This window comes from Podarcis filfolensis (assembly GCF_964270895.1).
Source record: "Podarcis filfolensis genome assembly, chromosome: 6".
In the NCBI taxonomy this organism is placed as follows: Eukaryota; Metazoa; Chordata; class Lepidosauria; order Squamata; family Lacertidae; genus Podarcis; species Podarcis filfolensis.
In genome coordinates this window covers 71,512,445-71,534,094 of record NC_139609.1, presented here as the reverse complement: position 1 = coordinate 71,534,094, position 21,650 = coordinate 71,512,445, and the positions used below count along the sequence as shown (strand labels likewise).

Below are 21,650 nucleotides of genomic sequence, written 5' to 3'. Positions count from 1 at the left end.
GCGAAAAATACGGTAAATAGGGCGCCCCATCAGGCTTGCTAAATGGAAAGAAAAATCTTGCAAAGCTTAAAAGTGTAACTGCCCGGTTAGCATAAGCTCCTTCTGTTTTGAATTCAGTCTGATTCTTGCTCAGTTCAGCTACTCTGGTTTGAATCAGCACATGGTCGTTGCTGAAGTATGACAGGAGCAGCTGGAGGTGCTTGGTAATTACCTGATATACCTTTGCTGAGTGCTTTTCCCACCCCAGTGGTTGCCGCTTGGAATTCTCCCTAAGGGTACTATTTATCAAGCATCTCCTGTCCCACGCTGGGTCACAAAATTTACAAGTAAACAGAAATTGACTAAAGGGGTGCTTTCATAATTTAGCTTTAGGAGAAAAGCTGCTACATAATAACCTCTGCATATTCCTTAAAGGAGGGCCCTGTGTGCAATGTAATCAAGGCTCCTTATTGGATACTTCTCTATAGCCCAAGCATTAAAAAATGCATGGTAGTACTAATCACTTCCAGATGCGCATAATAGCAATAACTTGGAATATTGTGTCCAGCTCAAAAAGGATATTGTACAAAAGGGAAACCACAATTATCAAGGGGCTTGTGATTAGGTTTGGGCTCGCACTAAAGGCTGCTGTGAAGAAGGGCTATATATTGATTTATTATTTTTACCAAATTTCAGTGGGGAGAAAAAGGATTTATTTGCCCCAGTTGTATATAAACCTTGCCAGTCATTAAGATCTTATTTGGAGGCCTCCTTCCAGTTGGCTGTGCCTTTTGAGGAGAGATTTGTGGTGTTAAAGCAGAAGATCACCTTTGTGGCAGCATATTAGCGATGGAATTTCCTCACCTGTTCCTTATTTAGTATTGACTCAAATAAGGAACCTTGTAATAGGGAACAGGAGGGCAAAGACTGCTTGACACCTTCCTCTTTGTTGAAATATATGCAGCAGACCAAAATGGTGATCTGTATTCTTGATTTTTGTAAAGTGCAAGATGGAGAGCTAGGAATCCGTGGCCCTCCAGCAATCCTGGAACTCCTATCAGTCCCACTGTGTGTGGCCAATGGTCAAAGATTATGGGGGTTGTGGTCCAGTAACATCTGGAGGGCCTACTGGTCCCCACCTCCCACTGTGAAGAATTCTTGCTGACTTTGCAGAATCTTGCTGGTCAATAGTTTTATTGATTATTTTTACATTGGGTATTGATGTTTTTGAGTTATCCCACCTTGTTTTGTTTTAATTTAAAAGAAGATGCCCAATGCAGGTTCCAAGATTCATTTATGTCTTTAAATATGTCTAGACCTCACTTTCATATAAAGTCGTATGCAACCTAGTTACCAGTACTACAGTAAAAGCTGAAAGATTGAACATTGAGATACAGTAAGACCCTTTGTCAAAATGTGATCATGCCTGTTTCAAAAACTAGCTAGATTCTAAATGTGCACAAGAAAATAAGAATAGACTCCTGTGTCACTCCAATGCCCATCTAGTCTAGCACCCTGTTTTCATAGTGGCCAGCCAGGGGGTTATGGGGAGCCCAAAAGAAGGACTTGATCGCAACAGCACTGTCACCTCCTGTGGTTTCCAGCAACTGGTATTCAGAAACATATTTTTGTGCTTTTATATTGTAAACCACCCTGTGATCTTCAGATGAAATTCAGCATAGAAATCTAATAAATATAATAATAAAGATAATATTGCTTCTGATAGTGAAGGCAGAACATTGCTATCAGTGTTAGTAGCCACAGATGGCCTTATTCTCTCCATAAATTTGTATAATCCATTACCGTCTCTTGTTGCCAGTGAGTTTCATAGTTTAACCCTGTGATGTGTGTGAAGAAGTAACTTTATTTTATCTGTCCTGAACCTTCCAACATTCAGCTTCCCTGAGTTCTAGTCTACTGACGGGGGGCGGGGGGCTTTTATTTGTCCACTCTCCTCCCTCATCCATATTTTTATACACTTCTGTCATATCTTCTCTTATTCACCTTTTTCTCTAAACCAAAAAGCTCCAGATGTTGTATCCTCCATCCCCATGTAGCAAGGAGGCTTAAAACTCATACTTTTTCTGTGACAGTTAAGGCCTCTGACTATCAGCAGACGTTCATGACAATCCTGGGGATTTGGAGCAGAGGGCAAGCAGTACATCTGGAGCTTGCAAAAAGCTCTTGAACCTCATTAGCAAGGGCAGAAACCCCATGGTTTACTATAACAGAACTATGAGGAGGGATGAGGAGGAGGCCAGGGCAGCCCAGAGGGGGAAGGTCGTTTGGTGGCAATGTCTTATATACCAGCTTGGTTGCTGCCTAATGGGTGGCACATGGAAGTGAATTATATAAGCATAAAATAGTGCACAGCGCAGCATGGCTAGAAGTTCCTGGCAGGAGCTGGAGGGAGAGAGAGAGAGAGAGAGAGAGAGAGAGAGAGAGAGAGAGATGGCACCAGTTTGGGATCAAAATGGCCCCAACTTTATTGATTACAGATGTAAGTTGGTTTTGGTTTAGGCATTGTGTATGTATCCTGAATCAGCCCACCCACTTGCTGACTGATATCTCCATCAAGGTCAAACCAACTGAATGGGTGATCCCACCAGGTTGCCCTTTTGGGATGTTCTACAGCCCGTCAGCCCTCTTTGGGCTTTCAAACAGAACCCAACCCCTGGACCCCTTTACTAGGGTCCAGGGGTGGGGAACCCACCCATCCCTAGGTTGACAGGGGCAGGTGCCAGAAGCAGGTACTAGGTGCGGGTCAGCACATGGCTTCAGTGAAGTCAACTCTTTATTCAAAGAAACAAGACAGCCCAGGAGGTCAGGCCTAGTGAACACAGCAACTCTTCCTGGTAGAACTTGACCCTATGAGGCTGTTGCAAGGGTGGGGTTTTTTTTGGGTGAAGGTGGTGGGAGGGCTCTTGGATGAGTCAGAGCAATGTGCCTCCCTCCCTAAGCCAGGCAGAAGCTTCCTGGGCTTTGGGAAGGAGGTGCCAGGCTTTAATACTTTAACACTCTAATTTACTGGGAACATTTAGGGGACTAGTCTAGTCCCCCATGTCCACTGATTGCATGCCACTGGTTAGGCATGCACTTATTTGGATGCTGTTGACTTGTTTTTGACAAGCTCTTCATATTGGGTTTCTAATGTCCATGATTTTCCATTGTACTTTAAAGACACTTCTTTGCAACAAAGTGACTCATAGAAATGTCACAAATAAATAATAAATGTTTATGATTTATTGAGAGCTGGCCCTTTCCAAACATTCCTCCAAATACATGCCAAATGGAAGCTGGAAGAGAACAACAGGGGACAGTGTGTTTAATGCGTGTTTTGTATTGTGGTGGCCTGTTATACACAAACACTTCACAGTGGAGCCAAATTATTCCCAGGATGTATTTATTTAATGTATTCATATCCTGCCTTTCTCCCAAGCTGGGAGTCGAGGCAGCTTAAAACATTAAAAAACTTTTTTAAAAACTAGTAAAAAACCCCAAATAATTTAGATACATCAGAACACAGGTACAGCAGGCCCGGTGATCAGCATCACTTGCCGCTTAGTTTTCAAAGGTCTGTCTCGATAGAAAGGTTTTAGCCTGCCAGTGGAAGGATAACAAAGAGGAAGCTGATCTAGCCTCTCTCGGGAGAGAATTCCACAATATGGGAACAGCCACAGAATCGGTTCGCCTGTCACCAACATCCTTGCTTCTGATGTTGTTGAGAAGGTGCTCACTGAAGGATCTTAGCACCCAGAGAGACTTGTATTGAGAGATACAATATTTTAGGTAGGCTGGGCCCAATGCCTTGGCCTTGTATATTTAAATGTTTTCCCACCACACCATCCCTGCAAATAGAAAACTAACATGCCAAGAAGCAAGCTAGGCTAGAACCTTCCCCCTAGCACCAATTCACATAGGAAGACCCACTGTATGGCAGTGCTAGAATTGGTGGCGGCAGTGCTGGAACCACATGGTATAAACTCTACAAGTGTGCAATTTGCCATTACTGGCAGCATATATAGCTACAGCACATCCCATAGCACCATAGTCATGTCAGAAGGGGCTCTGGATTGAGTCCAGTTCTAGAGATCCCTTGCATTTATTAATCTGACCTGGGTGAAACTAGTTTTTGTCTGCAATGTATGCACATAGAACAGTCTTCCAAAGCCTGATGCCTTCCATCAGCTTCAGCCAGCATAGTACAAATGATGAGATTTGTGATCTAAAACATCTAGAGGGCACCAGGTTGGTGATGGGTATTGAGGCTAAATTGCTGCATTGGTGGAAGCTACAACAATGTTTTTGAACCTCTCCTTTACTGCTATGAGGCCCTCCCAATACAGGTTTTAGATTTTGATTGGCTTCTGTCAAAATTGCTTATTCCTTTTCCTCTGGTTTGGGATGGGCAAATATATCAATTTTGGTTTCTTTCCATTTCACATTTCTCCAATCTTATGTCTCCTCCTACTTCTCGAAAGCTGCCTTATGTCAAGTCAGAACAGTGGTCTATCTAGCTTAGTATTGTCTAAAGAGACTGGCAGTTGCTCTCCAGGATATCAGGTGGGATGTCTCCCTGTCCTATTGGAGACATTGGTGATTGAAACCGGAGCCTTTTGCATGTAACACATGTGCTCTGCCATTGAGTCATGGACGATGACAACAACAACACCACCATCAATGTATACTTGTATGCTTCAGGTGCCAAATTGCCTTCATCAGTCATTTTGTCTGGTCCCTGGCACATGCATAGAAACACACTATATAGTTCTAAGAAGAAGAATTCCACCCTCAAAAAAATTCTTCAAAAATAAAATAGGGACAGTGTTTTAACAAAGAACAGGTGCCAGAAAACAGAAGCCTGTCTGTGATATATAGGGACACTGCTGTAAAGAGAGATTGAATTGTGAAAACATGACATGCCCCCTTCAGCTCCAATTATATCTGTAGCTTTAGTCAAGCCACACTCTTGCTCAGCCTAAACTCAACAATGGGATAAGACTACTGATACTATCTTGGAGGGTCATTGTGTTAGGTTTTATTGAGATATGTGAAGTGCACTGAATACTCTTTTGTTGTTGTTTAGTCGTGTCCTACTCTTCGTGACCCCATGGACCAGAGCATGCCAGGCACTCCTGTCTTCCACTGCCTCCTGCAGTTTGGTCAAACGTATATTGGTAGCTTCGAGAACACTGTCCAACCATCTCGTCCTCTGTCGTCCCCTTCTCCTAGTGCCCTCAATCTTTCCCAACATCAGGGTCTTTTCCAGGGAGTCTTCTCTTCTCATGAGGCGGCCAAAGTATTGGAGTCTCAGCTTCAGGATCTGTCCTTCCAGTGAGCACTCAGGACTTATTTCCTTCAGAATGATCTTCTTGCAATCCATGGAACTCTCAATTGTCTCCTCCAGCACCAGAATTCAAAAGCATCAATTCTTCGGCGATCAGCCTTCTTTATGGTCCAGCTCTCACTTCCATACATCACTACTGGGAAAACCATAGCTTTAACTATATGGACCTTTGTCGGCAAGGTGATGTCTCTGCTTTTTAAGATGCTGTCTAGGTTTGTCATTGCTTTTCTCCCAAGAAGCAGACGACTTTTAATTTTGTGACTGCTGTCACCATCTGCGGTGATCATGGAACCCAAGAAAGTAAAATTTCTCACTGCCTCCATTTCTTCCCCTTCTATTTGTCAGGAGGTGATGGGACCAGTGGCCATGATCTTAGTTTTTTTGATGTTGAGTTTCAGACCATATTTTATGCTCTTCTCTTTCACCTTCATTAAAAGGTTCTTTAATTCCTCCTCACTTTCTACTATCAAGGTTGTGTCATCTGCATATCTGAATACTGAATACTCTAAAGGATTATATAGACAGGCTTGTCATTATTACTCCCAAAGTCACACACAGTTTAATAACTTGACCACAAGAGGGATATTATGAGACAACTTTTCACTGTTTTGTAGCTTTATGACTGATCCATCAACAGTGCACCCACCGCTCGCTTTGTTCTGGTTTCTAAATACAACACTGCTCCCTTGCGTGCAAATAATACATTGCTTTGGAAAAAACCATTTCCCTTGAGGTTGTTAACGATTCTGCACGTTTCTCCAAGATAGTAAGTGCATAAGCTTAATAAGGTGTTTCTGCAAGCTTAGCAACAAGCCCTTTGAACCACAAGCTCCAACATTCTTCATCTGAAAAGCGGGACACGTGTCTTTGGGTGTTCAAGTCAATGGGCCGCCTTCCCTGCCACAGCTGCTCACTTCCTTCCTTCCTCACTCACTTCCTCCACTCACACTGTGGCAGAGAGGGGCTGGCAAGAGCATTGTGTGTGTCCACCACCTCCACTCCAGTGGGGAACTGACTCTCCCACTCATGAGGGTTCCACTTCACAAGGGTCCTACTGCAAGCACAAGCGCCACCTGCAAATGCCGGCTGCAAGCGCCAGCTCACTCTCCTCTCTGGGCTTGGTGGCAGCAGCGCTGGAGGGGGGAAACAGGACATTCCGGGATCAATTTAGAAGCCAGGATGGCTCCTGTCATTTCAAGATGTCCCAGGAAAACTGGGACGCTTGAAGGGTATGAACGAATGTATCTGAACAAAATGCTGGTTTTTCTCCCCTGGTTTCCTAGTGAGACAATTTTGCATTGCCCTTTACATACACCTTGAATCAGGCCCCAACTGCACTATACATTTAAGGTAGTATTATACCACTCTAAACAGTCATGTCCCAAAGAATCCTAGGAACTGTAGCCTGTTAAGGGTGTGGATAGTTGAGGAGACTTCTATTCATTCTCACAGAGCTACAATTCTTGAAGTGGTTTAACAATCAACCCTTCTTCCTACGAAGCTCTACCACAGGCATAGGCAAACTGGGAGCTCCATATGTTTTGGGACTACAATACCCATCATCCCTTACCACTGGTCCTGTTAGCTAGGGATCATGGGAGTTGTAGTCCCAAAACATCTGGAAGGCCGAATTTGCCTATGCCTGCTCTACCCTGAGAGGGGAATGGTGTGTGTGTCTTCTAACAATGCTCACCACCCTTAAACCACATTTCCTAGGATTCCTGGCAGTGGCGGCAGGGAGAGCCATAACTGTTTAACGTGTTTAAGTGTTATAATGGTGCTTTAATTCTCAGAGGCACCAGGTTGCCCCCAAGATTGGGATACTGGGTGCCTGTGTGCGTCGTGTGTTTATTGTGCGTAACGTGTCACGTGGAACACAAGAACCCTGGAGGATCTGGCCACTGGACCTGCATCACATATTGCATGTGTGACATCACACACGTGCGATGCACGCAGGACGTCACACACACTTGATATATGTATCAAGGGGGTTGAAACAGTTGGCGTGCCGGATAGTGAAGATGAAGCCTAAGGCTGTAATCATATAACCACTGGGGGTAAGCTCTATGGAACTCAATGGGACTTGCTTCTGTGTAGACATGTGTTAGGTTTGCACTGCAACTTTATCACAGTGACAGGGAGATTGCCTCCAAATGCTGCAGTCAGGAAAGTCAGGAATTGTACTTTTGACATGGAAGTCAATTGATCTAACTTCAGCAAACTGGGCTTAGTTTTATGAGATAACATCTGGACTCCAGAGAATGTATTCCTCATGTCCATCGTTTATAATAGCCAACAAAAGAAAGAAAGCCAGTGGTTCTTTTTTATAGATAGATAGATGATAGATAGATAGATAGATAGATAGATGATAGATTATTAATTTTATTTCTAAAAAGATTTTCCATCAGGGCAGCTCTCAATCAGTAACACCTTTTAAAACAAATAAATTCAACATCAATGAAGCACACAGCAAACCCACAGCAGAACGATGATAAACAGCAATTGGAGTTAAGTCAGCAGTGAAATTGACTCTGCTCACATTTTTATAAGACACATGTCTAAATAATATTATTTTTAAACTGATTCCACAGTGCACTTAGTGGTTGAGTGCTGGGTGAAAGAAAGAGCTTATGTATACTCTTGTGAGGCTTGAGAGCTTGTTAAATCTTACAAACAGAAGTTGAGTTAATGAAGAATTATGAACAGCATGCACTAAAGCTGGACAATCATTTCCAGGGAGTTCCACGGAAATGATTATATGTCAAGACTTGCACCATTCCATATTCTTGGGTAAAAAGGTGGCAGCCCCTATTCATCCAAGTACTACTGACCGGTAGCAGATGGTGTGGTAGGATGACACCAGTCACCGAACCTTTGAGCAGTTGTGTTGTTGCTGCTTACTGAGAGGTAAAGGGGAGGGGTGGGGAGGCAACAACGAGATCAGTATGGTGCAAATGCACAAGAGCCAGTTTGGCTCCACCTGTGCTAACTGACCTTGCTTCCATATTGGTCATCTACCTCCTGATAAGCTCTTAAGGGGTGTGTGTGCTGTAGCCTATCAACTTTATGATTCCGCTTTGGGGCTTCCTTGGTGGGAAATTTCTGTATTGTGGGAAATTTCAGAGCTGGTGGCACACATCACTCTTACGCTTGAAAAGAGGAGACTACCTGTGTTTCTTTTACACTCAGTGCAGAATTTTACCCTTCCACCATGCAGGCTGATTAGCAAGAGGCAAAGGTGACAGCCGACATTTTGGATAGTGGAATTTGGACTCAGAGGGTGTCTTTGATTTATTTCTTTTTTACATATGAACACCAGCACAACACTTGAGAATCGTTGATACCAAATGAAACTCATTTGCAGATCAGTTAATCCTGGAAAACCTTCTACTTCATATTGGCCCTACTCCAAAAATGTGAATTGGCTACATGTTGTGTGGACAAATCTCCACATGCCTAGCTGTAAAATGGGTGTCTGGTGCTGTAATTTTGACTAACTCAAATCACCTTGTTTCAGAAGGATTGTGGATGTGTTAATCCAAGCTCTCTCCATGATGTAGAAGCTCAGTAGCAGAGCACATGCTCTACTACTACCAATCCCTGGTGTCTCCAGGTAGGGCTGAAACAATAGAGAGCTGCTATCAGCTGGTGTCAACAGTATTGAGTCACATGGATCAATGACCAAATATAGCTTCCTATATTCCTGAAACCCCATACAAAATGTCAGTCAAAGCACCTATAACCTGTTCAATACCATCTTCCCTATGTCTTCCTCTCTCCTATTATAAAGGCTAAGCCTATTGTATTGTTATGTGTTGGGGGGGGGGGTAGGCTGCATGCCGAGACCCTTCTTACCCCTGGATCCAGCAAGTGTTGGGGGGGGGGGAGAAGACAGGCTAGCTTCCTGATGAGGTGATTGCCTGGGTGATGAGCCATTGAGGGGAACAAAGAGAAAGCACTCTGTGCGAGATGGCAAATGAGTGGGGCCCTTTTCTCAACTCATGGGTAGCTAGAAAGACAAAGCCAGAGTTGAGGGCAGAGAGTTTGGAGTGATGTGAGCTAGAAGCCAGAAAGAGAGAGAGAGAGAGAGCACACCATGTCTGATTTCTGCTGGAATCCAAGGCTGTGGCTATGGGAGAAACAAGGCGTGTTTTGGGGTGTTAATGCTGTGAACCCTTCCATCACAGACTCAGGTTGTATATATGTATGAATAAACCTTATATCATAAAGACATCACAGTTTTTGCTGTCCCTCATTCCGAAGGAAACACAAACCCTGGGTAAGCGCCTGGAACCCCTAGAATCTCACATCATTTCGAAATTAGAGTGGTGTGCAATAGTATTGTAACCCTGCTAGCAGGAATACCCCCCAAAAATAATTCATAATTAGCTCAAGGGCTGAAGAGTTGATTAACCAGAGGTTATAGCAAAGTTTTGTAAAACTGCTTTGGTTGAAGCTTGATTACCAAAATAGACAACTTTGTTCTCCTAACATAACCTCTGTTAATATACTCTCTGCCTAAAGCTAGATTTGTACAGGCATTTTGAATTTTTATTATGTTATCAGTTGTTACAAGGTTATTTGAATAGCATGCGATTATCAATAGAGCATTTTGTAATAAAGCCAGCCAGATCAAGGTTTAGTTGAGATTCCTGCATTGCAGGGGGTTTGGACTACATGACCCTTAGGATCCCTTAGGACTCTGATTCTATGAAACTCAATTTACTCATGAACTGGCTTCAGCTGTCAGTAAATAACTACAGGCTAAATGTAATCTTATACTGCCATCTAGCTTACAGCTCTTCACATTTCCCTCAAGTATTTACTGCAAAATAAATACATATTTTTATTTAAAAATTATCCTCAATTTTCCTTATTGGCAATTTGGCATTGCTCTTGAAAAGAAAAAAAGGAAAGGGAGAGAAAGAGAGAGAGAGAATAAAAAGCCGTCCAATGGCAAGGGGATGGATAGATCTAACTGAATCTGCTGACTCTAAAATAACTTAATACAAAATGAAATAACATTTCTCTGAACTCTGAAAATGTGCAGGAAAGGAATGTATTGGCTGGGGTGACTTATTCTGTGCAAGTGGGAAGAAGTCTCTGTTGCAACTTTGTTCGTTGGTTCTTATATTCTCGGGCAGTACACAAAAGCTTTCACCTTCAAGAATTCACAGGATCTCATTTTTTAAGGCATGTTTATGTACTAATTTCTGCTATAATACTTCTTAGCTTGCTTATTATTATTGACCACTTTGAACACAGTCTAAAGCATCTTTCCTCTACCTGGTGCTTTCCAGATGTTTTGAAGTGCAGTTCCCATCAGCCCTAGCTCCACAAGCACTACCTTATTCCAACTCTTTACACCAAACCTATCATGTTGGTGAATATGCTGTAATCTTACAAGCATATGGGAGTAAGGCCTGTTGACACAGAGGGACTTATTTCTCAGCAAACATGCATATAGCATTGTTCTGTATAATTATCAACACTGTGGTGTAGGCGAGTGGGGAAGCTGATGCAGTGTGTCTTGTCTAAAGAAGCCTGGTAATTTCATTGTAAAAGGGACACATGGATCAGGTACATCCTGGTTAACAGTGCAGTTTCTCAGCCACTGTAGTACTCTACTAATAGGAAGGTTAGTGGAAGGTAAGCTTTTGCATATGAAGCACTGTGTTGGGATAATGCAAAACCTGAAAGAGTGGGAAAAGATGGTCAATAAGGGAATTATGAGTATTGAGTTCCAGGGTGGAACAACAGCGGAGTGAGTGAATGTAAGAACTGTTTTAACAATGGTGTCATGTGTTCTAGACTGGAAACACCCACCAGAATTCTCTCTGGGCAGTTGAAAACCTTGGAGAAGTTGGGTTATTGGTGGTATGGGGAGAGTTTTGTGTATGTACAGTCTATACATTTATGTACGCATGTAAAAATGAGGTGCTGGTACTCATATATTAATAAATCCTCCCCCCCCCAATCCATTCATCACCCACACCACAAAGACAACTCTTCCTCTCTCGAACAAATCACCTACATACCTCTCTCAGTTTTTGCCTCTTACTCCCCCTACAAATTGAGCGACTCCTTCAGAAAATTTCCTCCATTTCCACCTGACTGGCGGGCAACAGCAGGCTGAGTTTGCTGGAAATACCTCACTGCTCCTTCCTTCCCTCCCCAACCTTTTTTAATTTTACACAAGCCCTAGCACAGGGTGAAGAAGTTGCCTGCTGCTGGATGGTGAGCATGTGGGGATATCTTGCCACTCCTCCCCATCCACTTTCCCTCCAGCTAGTCCCAGCATGGGATGAGGTTCAGCTGCCTCTTGGTGGGCGTCTCACTTGTGTTTAATAAGTGTGGAGTGGAGCTTTCAGAAAGAGTTTTGAATCCATGCATTAGAATAGTATTAGAATATCAGAGCAATGCCATGGCAGCAACTGCTGGCAGAGAAGATCTCTTCATTGATATGTTACTTCCAACACATCAAAATTTTCCAGTTCATGTCCACAGAAGCGAGAATACGGTAGCAACAAAACCGTCTGCACATTATAGTAAGATTTGAAAGTGTTTCCATGTCATGAACTGCTTGCAGCTGGGCTGCTTGAGAGAGCATGGGTCCGATTGTCCCAATTTGGAGGACACATCCCCCCAAAGCAACTGGTTTGATACCCTTTCACATACATTTTTGCAAAGCAGTTTCATCTCTTTTAATGCGTTTTTCGTTGTTATTTTCATACATGCATTTCTATGCACACTTTACCCTAATATATGCCTTTTTGTACACATTGTTTGGCTGGAGAACTGCACTGCAAAATTCAGGGAAGTGCACATTTCAGAGGAAGGCTACATATTGTTTCAGAAAGCGCAGGTTAGGTAGCTTCAATTTTTAATGTGAATTGAATCAAATGTCTGTCTCATCTGTACCTTTTGCAGCATAAACTACCTTTCTAGTTTAAAGTCATATGTGTGAGAGCTGACCATATGACTGGCCTCTAAAATGTATGGAAATATTTCTCTGGAACCAAAACACCAGCTGCCCTCAGCCCAAAATGCCCTATCTCTCATTTCCTATAAACATGTGAGAGGGATTTCGTTTACTGAAGCTGGCCAGCAGCCCACAAACACTGCAATATTATCTTCAGGAACCTTTCCTTTGCCGCCTAATAAATCCTTCACAGATCTCTTCCATTTGCCTGGCAAGTTAGAGTTCACATCTTTGGTTTGTGAGGGTTTCTGGCCCTTCCCTAATTTCAGGAAATCTGGTTCTCTAGTAGATTTCTCAACACATCTGTTCATCTTCTGGGTGCATTTCATGGGGGTGAACTAATTTTCTTCTTTCTTTCTTTCTTTCTTTCTTTCTTTCTTTCTTTCTTTCTTTCTGTGTTTTATTTCATTTGAACACTTCCCCCGAAACTGGCAAGTCATTAAGAATTTATATCTTGTATTGTGAGGAATCAACAAGTGGATTTATGGAGGTTTGCTGGTGAGAGAGATTTTGAAAAGGAACATCACATAAAATTACCTGTGTTCACTCAGAAGATTTAATAATCCTCATTAGGAAGTGAGAAAACTGCAGGAGGCCTTTGTAAACTTCACCAAAGGAATTCTCTTTGCTGAGTCGTCATTCATAGGCCTATCCAACAAGGCATACACGGGAAAGAGGCAGATCATGACAGGCCCTGGCCTAGGCTGCAAACAGAGGGACCATCTCCAGGGGATCAAAAGATCAGACATATGGCAGGAAGTGTCAGTGGGAGGGGGAGTGAAGAAGGCCCCACCAGAACTTCTATTTCACATGGAGAACCCAAGAAGCTCAAAGCGAGTTTGAGAAAATCTTCAGTTTATACACTCTTCCTCTTCCAGATAAAGATGGTGCTGGTATCAGTACTTGTATCCTTGGGTCGATCCTGGGGAATAATGGTGTAATCCTAACCCTGGCTATTAACAAACAGGTGGGGTGTAACGAAGGTGGTGGTGGGTGGAGAAGCAAATTGCTATTGTAGCTTGGAATTGGCAAAGTGATCAGGCCCAAATTGGGCCCAGTGCCATTACATGATGACGGCGAGGGTGCCTTGGGAACCAATGGATCTCTGCTGGCTGAGAAGAAGAACATGATGATGATGATGATGATTGATTGATTGATTGATTGATTGATTTATACACTGCCCATCTGGCTGGGTTTCCCCAGCCACTCTGGGTGGCTTCCAATCGAATATTAAAAACAATACAGTGTCAGACATTAAAAACTTCCCTAAACAGGACCGCCTTCAGTTGTCTTTTAAAAGTAAAATAGTTGTTTATTGCCTTGACATCTGCTGGGAGGGCATTCCACAGAGCAGGCGCCATTACCGAGAAGGCCCTCTGCCTGTTTCCCTGCAACCTCACTTCTCGCAGCGAGGGAACCGGCAGGAGGCCCTTGGCGCTGGACCTCAGTGGCCGGGCTGGATGATGGGCTTTAAAGGGCTTTAAAGGTCAGCACCAACACTTTGAATTGTGCTCGGAAATGTACTGGGAGCCAATGAAGATCTTTCAGAACCGGTGTTATATGGTCTTGGCAGCCACTCCCAGTCACCAGTCTAGCTGCCGCATTCTGGATTAATTGCAGTTTCCGAGTCACCTTCAAAAGTACCCCCACGTAGAGCGCATTGCAGTGGTCCAAGCGGGAGATAACTAGAGCATGCACCACTCTGGTGAGACAGTCTGCAGGCAGGTAGGGTCTCAGCCTGCGTACCAGATGGAGCTAGTAAACAGCTGCTCTGGACACAGAATTAACCTGCGCCTCCATGGACAGCTGTGAGTCCAAAATGACTCCCAGGCTGCGCACCTGGTCCTTCAGGGGCACAGTTACCCCATTCAGGATCAGGGAGTCCTCCACACCAGCCTGCCCCTGTCCCCCAAGAACAGTACTTCTGTCTTGTCAGGATTCAATCTCAATCCATTAGCTGCCATCCATCCTCCAACCGCCTCCAGACACTCACACAGGACCTTCACCGCCTTCACTGGTTCTGATTTAAAAGAGAGGTAGAGCTGGGTATCATCCGCATATTGATGAACACCCAACCCAAACCCCCTGTTGATCTCTCCCAGTGGCTTCATGTAGATGTTAAAAAGCATGGGGGAGAGGATGGAACCCTGAGGCACCCTACAAATGAGAGCCCAGGGGTCTGAACACTCATCCCCCCCCCACTTTCTGGACATGTCCCAGGAGAAAGGAGCAGAATCACTGTATAACAGTGCCCTCAGCTCCCAGCACCTCAAGACGGTCCAGAAGGATGTTATGGTCGATGGTATCAAAAGCCGCTGAGAGATCCAGCAGAACTAGGAAACAGCTCTCACCTTTGTCCCTAGCCCGCCGGAGATCATTGACCAGTGCGTCCAAGGCAGTTTCAGTTCCATGGTGAGGCCTGAATCCTGCCTGGAAGGGATCCAAATGGACCGCACCCTCCAGGCGTGCTTGGAGTTGTTCAGCAACCACCCATTCAATCAATCACCTTGTCCAAGAATGGAAGATTTGAGACTGGGTGATAGTTGGCCATATTGGCTGGGTCTAAAGATGTTTTTTTAAGAAGCGGTTTAATGACCGCATCTTCCAGTGGGCCTGGGAAGGCTCCCTCACAGAGGGAAGCATTCACTACCCCCGAAGAAGAAGAAGAAGAAGAGGAGGAGGAGTTTGGACTTGATACCCTGCCTTTCACTCCCCTTAAGGAGTCTCAAAGCGGCTAATCTCCTTTCCCTTCCTCCCCCACAACAAACACTCTGTGAGGTGAGGCTGAGAGACTTCAGAGAAGTCTGACTAGCCCAAGGTCACCCAGCAGCTGCATGTGGAGGAGCGGGGAAGCAAACCCAGTTCCCCAGATTACAAGTCCACCACTCTTAACCACTACACCATGCTGGAAGAGATTGATCAGGTAAGGAACAGGCCAGTAGATTCCTCACTATCCTCCACCCCGCTGTCTCCTAGATGCAGAAGGGGGTTGAAGAGGGAAGGGCAGGGACTGCTTTTGTGATGGGTGCTTGGAATATATGGTTGGAATATCAACTTAAATATGTAGCATGAACCCCAAAATGTGGATGCTTTTAACAACAACAACAACCACCCAGCAATGTTATCAATAGTTGGCCACTCTAAGAACAGATTCCTGGGCTAGATAGACCTTTGGTCTGATCTAGAAAGGGTTTTCCTAAGTTTCATCTTCTACAAAGACTTTTCTTTAAGTAGCTCACGACTTCATTTCTTATAAATCTGTGATCAATGGATTATTATTATTATTTGCATTGTTGCTGTGATTAACTGGAGCATTCAGTGCAAGCAAAGAAGCATTTGTTAACATCTTTTGGCAGTTTGACCTTTCTTCATATAATAAAGAAAAAGATATGCTCCTATGTTTATTTAACCTGAACCTTTAAAAAGGAACTATATCTACTTAAAGCCCTAAAGTGGGGCTTTAAGTCTAATTGTTGTCATTCACATTTTCACTCACTGGAGATAATTTGGCCATTTTCATTCATTATTTATAGTAGAACAATTGTGTGGGTGGGTGGGGGGACGGGACGGAACGGGACACAAACACTCAGTAAAAGAGCAAACATTTGGAAGTATTTACAGGTCTTCGTGCAGAACTGAAACTACAAAATAGCAGTGCTCAGAGAATTGGTTCCAGGTGCAAATTAAGAACAAAAAGACTAATAATTTTATAAGCATCAGGGCATATATATTTCTCCTTTTAGAATATATGTAAATATTTAAAATATATGCTACCACTTATAACCATTTCAAAACCATATCAAAACATACAAACAAAAATATATGAGTTAAATATTAAGGGAGGAAATATTTAACATATATATATATATATATATATATATATATATATATATATATATTGTGCTAAGCAGATTACTCCATCAATGCAAGGATTTCTGCTTGCCTGATGCAACAATATTCCCTCTCCTCCTTCAAGGCAAGAAAGTTTCTCATCTCTTCCACCCCAGCAGTCACCTGCACCTCCTACAAACCATCTCATGAGTACCATGTAGTGTTGCCATGTGTCCTCTTTTTCCTGGGTAGAGTTGTCATAGCGATCCATAAAAGTAGAAGTCGGCAAATGTGTCCTCTTTTTTGCTCTTCAAAATATGGCAACCCTAATTAGGACATAGGGTGCCAATGATCCCTCTAGTTCCCTCTAGTTCCATATTGCCTGCATTGACTGAAATTAGCTCTCCAGGGTTTCAGATGGAACATTCCCAGCCCTACCTTGAAGTGATGGAAATCGAACCTCTAACCTTCTGCATGCAAAGCAGATGCTCCACCACTGAGGTATGGCTTTTACTCAGGTGAAGGCAGAGGGAAGTGAGGTATGGGAGACGTTCCTTCCATCTTTTGCCTTAAGTTAACATCTTAGGATCTGAGCCAGTATCTTTATTGATATTTTCTGACAGCTTCCTTCCTTCCTTCCTGGTGTATGCACCGTGTATGTTAGAAATTGACCCCTAGTGTCTTGCAATTTTTGCAAGATCTATTACTATTACTACTATTATTATTCTATTTATATCTTGCCACTTATGGCAAAGCACTTCCAGGTGGACTTGCAGCATAAAATAAACACAGAAGAGGTACATTTATCTAATTATTATATTTATGAGGCACCCCATAAAATAAATTATCCAGGCATAATAAAGAATACAAAGAATAAAATATAAAAACATGCTGCAATAAAACCAGACTATAATACACTGCACACTACACCAAAACCACAATAAGGTTAAAGACAAGCAGCCTGAAAAACCAAATACAAAATCAGCCCCCAAAGAAGCACATACAGCAGCATAGAACCTAACTGCCAACCATGCTGCGGGGTCTTAAAATCAGAACTGAGAGAAAAGAAAAGTCCTCATCTGAAAAAGATTACAATGTGGGCACCAGGCACAATTTGCTAGGCAGAACATGCCACAGCTAGGGGGCTACAACAAAAAAAGCCCTGCCATCCTCCAAACAGTAGTTATAAAAATGTTAATGTTTTGCATGTTTCTTCTTCTTTTCTTTTTCAATAGTTTAATGTACTTATATTTTTAATGCAAGTTGCTTGGAGACCTTAAGTAACAAGCAAATAATAATAATAATAATAATAATAATAATAATAATAATAATAATAATAGGAGGGTGCACACTGAAAAGTGTGCCTGTTGATGACCTGAAGGCATGCCTAGGTGAATATAGGAGGAAGTATTCTGTTAGGTACTGAGGTCCCAATCTGTGCAGGGTTGCCAGTAGCGTGGAAGAGAAAAAAGCAGTCGCAATGTGTGACCAAAGGTGCAGACACACAGCCCCAAATTCACTCTTTAAAACATCAGATCAAACAGCAACAACACCACTATAAAAGGTAAGTGTGGAAAGGTCTGTGGCCTCTGTCCAGGCAGCTCCCGCAAGCACCTGTGTGATGTGAAGTCGCTGAAGGCAGAGGAAACCTATCAGGGAAAAAAGTCTTTCAATCCTATTCAGAGAGTGAAATTGTTAAGCGTTGACAATGTGCATCATGCATGCCACCTCACATCTTTCACAGCTGTATGACAGGCAAAAATATAACATGCTTCTCCATCAAATAGATTTGTTGATGGGGAAAAAATACCACTTTAATTTCAGAAATGTCTGCCTGCCATGTAGCTGTCACAAGGTGTATGTGCTTTTGTACTTTAACCGCTACATGAAACAGGAAAAGTCAGTCAATGAAGCTGTTCTCAACGCTGCCTCATGTTAGGGCTGGGAAACTTGTGGCCTTTCTAATGTTTTTGGACTCCAGCACCCATCTGACCCAGGCAGCATGGTTGAGGGGCAGGGATGATGGGAGTTGTAGTCCAGCAATGTTGGGAGGGTCACAGGTCCCCCTACCTTTGTGTTAGGAAAAGCTTCTCCTGCAAGATGTCTACATATTGAAGACACAAGGGTGCTGCCGGGAAATTTATTTATTTTAAAAACACACAATTTTAATGTTATTGCTGTATGTGCTGAGGCAGGTGTTGGGCTGGATTGCTTTCATGTGCTGAATTTTACTTTCAAGATGTGCTGGAGTGATCACACAACCAACACGCTAAATTCCATACTAATTGCTTCAATCTACACTCACAGCAGTGTAGCTCAGTGGTATGAATTGGTCATTTGCACTGCTTTGCAAAGCCTTCCAAGATCTTTCTGTTTTAAATAAACTCCCTTATTGAAGAAGCACCATTTCAGTGATATACTGAGAGCCATACTTCACGTGAGGCACAGCTGTGTGGGTCTTAAATGCTTAGCCTGGAGTGCAGAGAGGGTCCATAAAGAGCAAGGTTAATTGTGAGGCCATGACTGCCTAAAATAGTTGTCTGTTAGACAAGCTGTGATCTTGGGTTTGATTACTGGCTTGTCACAAAGGCTTAGTTCTGTGAGGTGGTGAGAAGTCCCACAAGGTGAGGTTTATATGACAGAATGCTCCTCCATCAAAAAAAAATCCTTTCTGTCACAAAGGCTTAGAAGACTCACTGGTCAGGAAGCTGCACAATGACTTTATTATCGTAAACAAGAACATGCCGCCACAGGAAACTCCATCCAGATAAAACGATCAATCCTACACATTCTTGCCTGGGAGTAGAGCATCTGTTTTGCATTCAGAAGGTCCCTGATGTCTCCCTGCCTAAGACCTTGGAATTGTTGCCTAAAACCTGCCAATACAAAACTGGATGGACCAATGGTCTGATTCAATATAAGGCAGTCAGCAGAAGAACATCTTTTCTTTAAAAGGAAACCCCAGATGTATTCTCACAAGCTATACTTACATTTGAAAAAAGGCATGTTTCATGAATGCATTCATTTTAAAAAGAGTCCTGGGGTGGTAATTTCTCATTGCTAATTGCACAGGCTCAGAACCAGTTGCCTATACTACCATTCTGCCACTACATTTGCGCTGCAGAAACATATCCAGTCGCTGTTGCAAATTTGGATTAAATTCTGTAACTGACATGGCTCCCCCCTAAAAAATTATAGGAATTGTGGTTTGGTGAGGAATTCTCAGAAATCCTGAGATCCCTTTCATCCAAACTGCAGTTCCCATAGCTCCTAGAAGAGGGAATGAGTGACAAACAAGTTTATTGATGCATGTTTGCTCAGAAGTAAGGTTGCAATCCAATAAATACCAGGAAGTAAATCCCATTGAACTCAATCCGATTCACTGCTGAATAGACACAATGGGCTTGTGCTGTGTGTCCCATTGGAGTTAAAGGAGCTGACTCAGTTCTAAGTAAGTATAGGCTTGCAGCATCAGGCTAAACTGAACAAAATATCTGGTTTCCACAAGGAAGAATGCACCAATTCTGCAAGTTTGGGCAGCAGCCAAAATTAATTAATGGAATAGTTTTTAGCAATTTAAAGGGTTGAATATGCTAACCTTTTCCAGAAGTGAAGAATTGCTTGAGATGTTTCCCTCCATATATTTAATTCAGGCATCTTTTATTCTGTTACATATATGCTATAAGAGTGAGAGTTCAAAATTGGAGAACCAAAACAGATCATGCCCACAAAATATGAACACATGTTGTGATACTATAATTACACATTGCTCAGTTTCATGGGAAATGCAATGTGGAAAATCATCAAAAGGCTTAGAATTGTTTAAGTCCAAGTTGGGCCCCCACATCAACCCCTTCCCTACATATTCCAGTTATTGAAAGTATGCAAACACATACAAAATCACAGAGAAATATCTCAAAGAAAATCCAATTGTAAGTGCAATAAAAATATTGTGTATCTGGATGGCATAATTTCATAGGAAAAGCGCAAAATGTTTATGGAATAAATATGACTGAAAGAATTAAAGGGATCAAAAACTGCTAACAGTCACCAACAACTGAACCACATAATAGTTTTCAGGAATTATTAATGGATGGTTATTTCTAGCTTTTAATATGTGCAGTATTGATATAAAGTAGTTCAGGCAAACATTATAGCTGCAGTAAAACAAAACAAAACAAATCCTTGGTTTGTATGTAATAGGTTAACTGCTGGCCTACTTGCATAGACCTGTATGGATATAGGCTGTATGTGCATTCTGTGAACCTGATCGTAGGAGTTTGGAAAATACATGGAAAGCTAATGCCTTAATGGAGTGCCACTACCATAAAGGCCCTATTCCTAATGGAAATCAATGCACTAGAATTACCAGACGGGCGGGCTGACCTGGAGTCTCCAGGTTTGCCTAACCCCACACCCCAGGTGGTAGGTGAAGGGCTTGAATCTCCAGGTGGACGAAAGTGGCAACAACAACAACAACAATTAATCAAGAAGACTACATGCAGCTTGGAAGCTTCAGGCCAGCAGGAGCTGGCTGAAAAATATTGCATATACTTGCAGGGGAAGGGGACTGCCCTTTCCTCCCCTCCCCGTCCCAATTAACCCCCATCTCTGCAAATGATTGTGTAGATGCTCTGGGGTGTGTATGTCTGCCCTTCTCTACTGTCCCAATTAGCCTCTGTCTCCAGGCCTCAGTGGTGGGGAGCACAGAGGACGAGAAAGGACTGGGCTGTGCTCAAGAGTCCAGGTTATGACTACGCATGTACACCTGGCACAAGGTGTGGGGCTGCAGAGGTGAGCAGAGCACAGCAAGAGCAGGGGCTAAGTCCTGCTGCTTCTGCCACCCACAGCAACTCATGGATGGCCCTTTGTTCTTCCTGAGCGAGTATGAGGAGGTGAGACTGAATACCGACTGAGGAAGTCTAGTGCTGAAAAGCTGGAGTGGAGGAGGAGGAGGCATTTATTATTTTCATTTGAAGTGGAGACTAGATAGATCATTTCAGGGAGAAGTAGGTGGGGTGGGGTCTGCCCTGGAGACAGAGGAACAGAAAAAGCTGCCAAGATCCCAATCTCATCCTAGTGTGTTTGCCTCATTCCAGTGTGTTCCCTCCCCTTTTTCCACCTCAAGGGCAGCCCCTCCCAATAATCCACTTGGGAACCCTAGGAGTGTGCACAAGAAATCAATTTGGATATTGGAAAGAATGGAGTGTGGAAGGGGAGGTGTTTAAGAAAAATGGCAGAGTTTGCTTTCCAAGCTAAAATCTGAATTGATATATTGATCGACAGAAGCTATATTGATTCACAGCTACATTAATTCATAAAATGGGCATGTGCTAATGATAACCTAGTAGTTCCCCACTCCCACATGTCTGAAACACAGAGTTTGTGGAATATATTGTGCCTGTGCATAAAGCAGATGTTTGGAAAGTGCTGTCTTGGGGGACAGGGCAGCTGTAGATCGTGAGATTAGAAGGAAATTAAATGCATACCGTACTGACTGGCAGTTGTGTC

At 43.0% G+C, this 21,650-nt stretch overlaps 1 protein-coding gene and 1 long non-coding RNA gene across 4 annotated transcripts in view; one reads left to right on the top strand and one right to left on the bottom strand.

Annotated features, from left to right (window-relative positions):
• The window catches only part of LOC310764843, a 51,776-nt gene extending 34,390 nt beyond the window's left edge, over nucleotides 1–17,386 (top strand). Inside the window, exons 3-4 of one of the 3 annotated variants that reach the window (XR_014549262.1) lie at nucleotides 10,627–10,709; nucleotides 16,557–17,386. This is a non-coding gene — a long non-coding RNA (uncharacterized lncRNA). The remainder of the gene's footprint in view (nucleotides 1–10,626; nucleotides 10,710–16,556) is intronic. The other 2 variants (XR_014549263.1, XR_014549264.1) reach the window with 2 other exon arrangements.
• The window catches only part of ASIP (agouti signaling protein), an 81,850-nt gene that overhangs the window by 37,223 nt on the left and 22,977 nt on the right, over nucleotides 1–21,650 (bottom strand). The window lies entirely within an intron of this gene.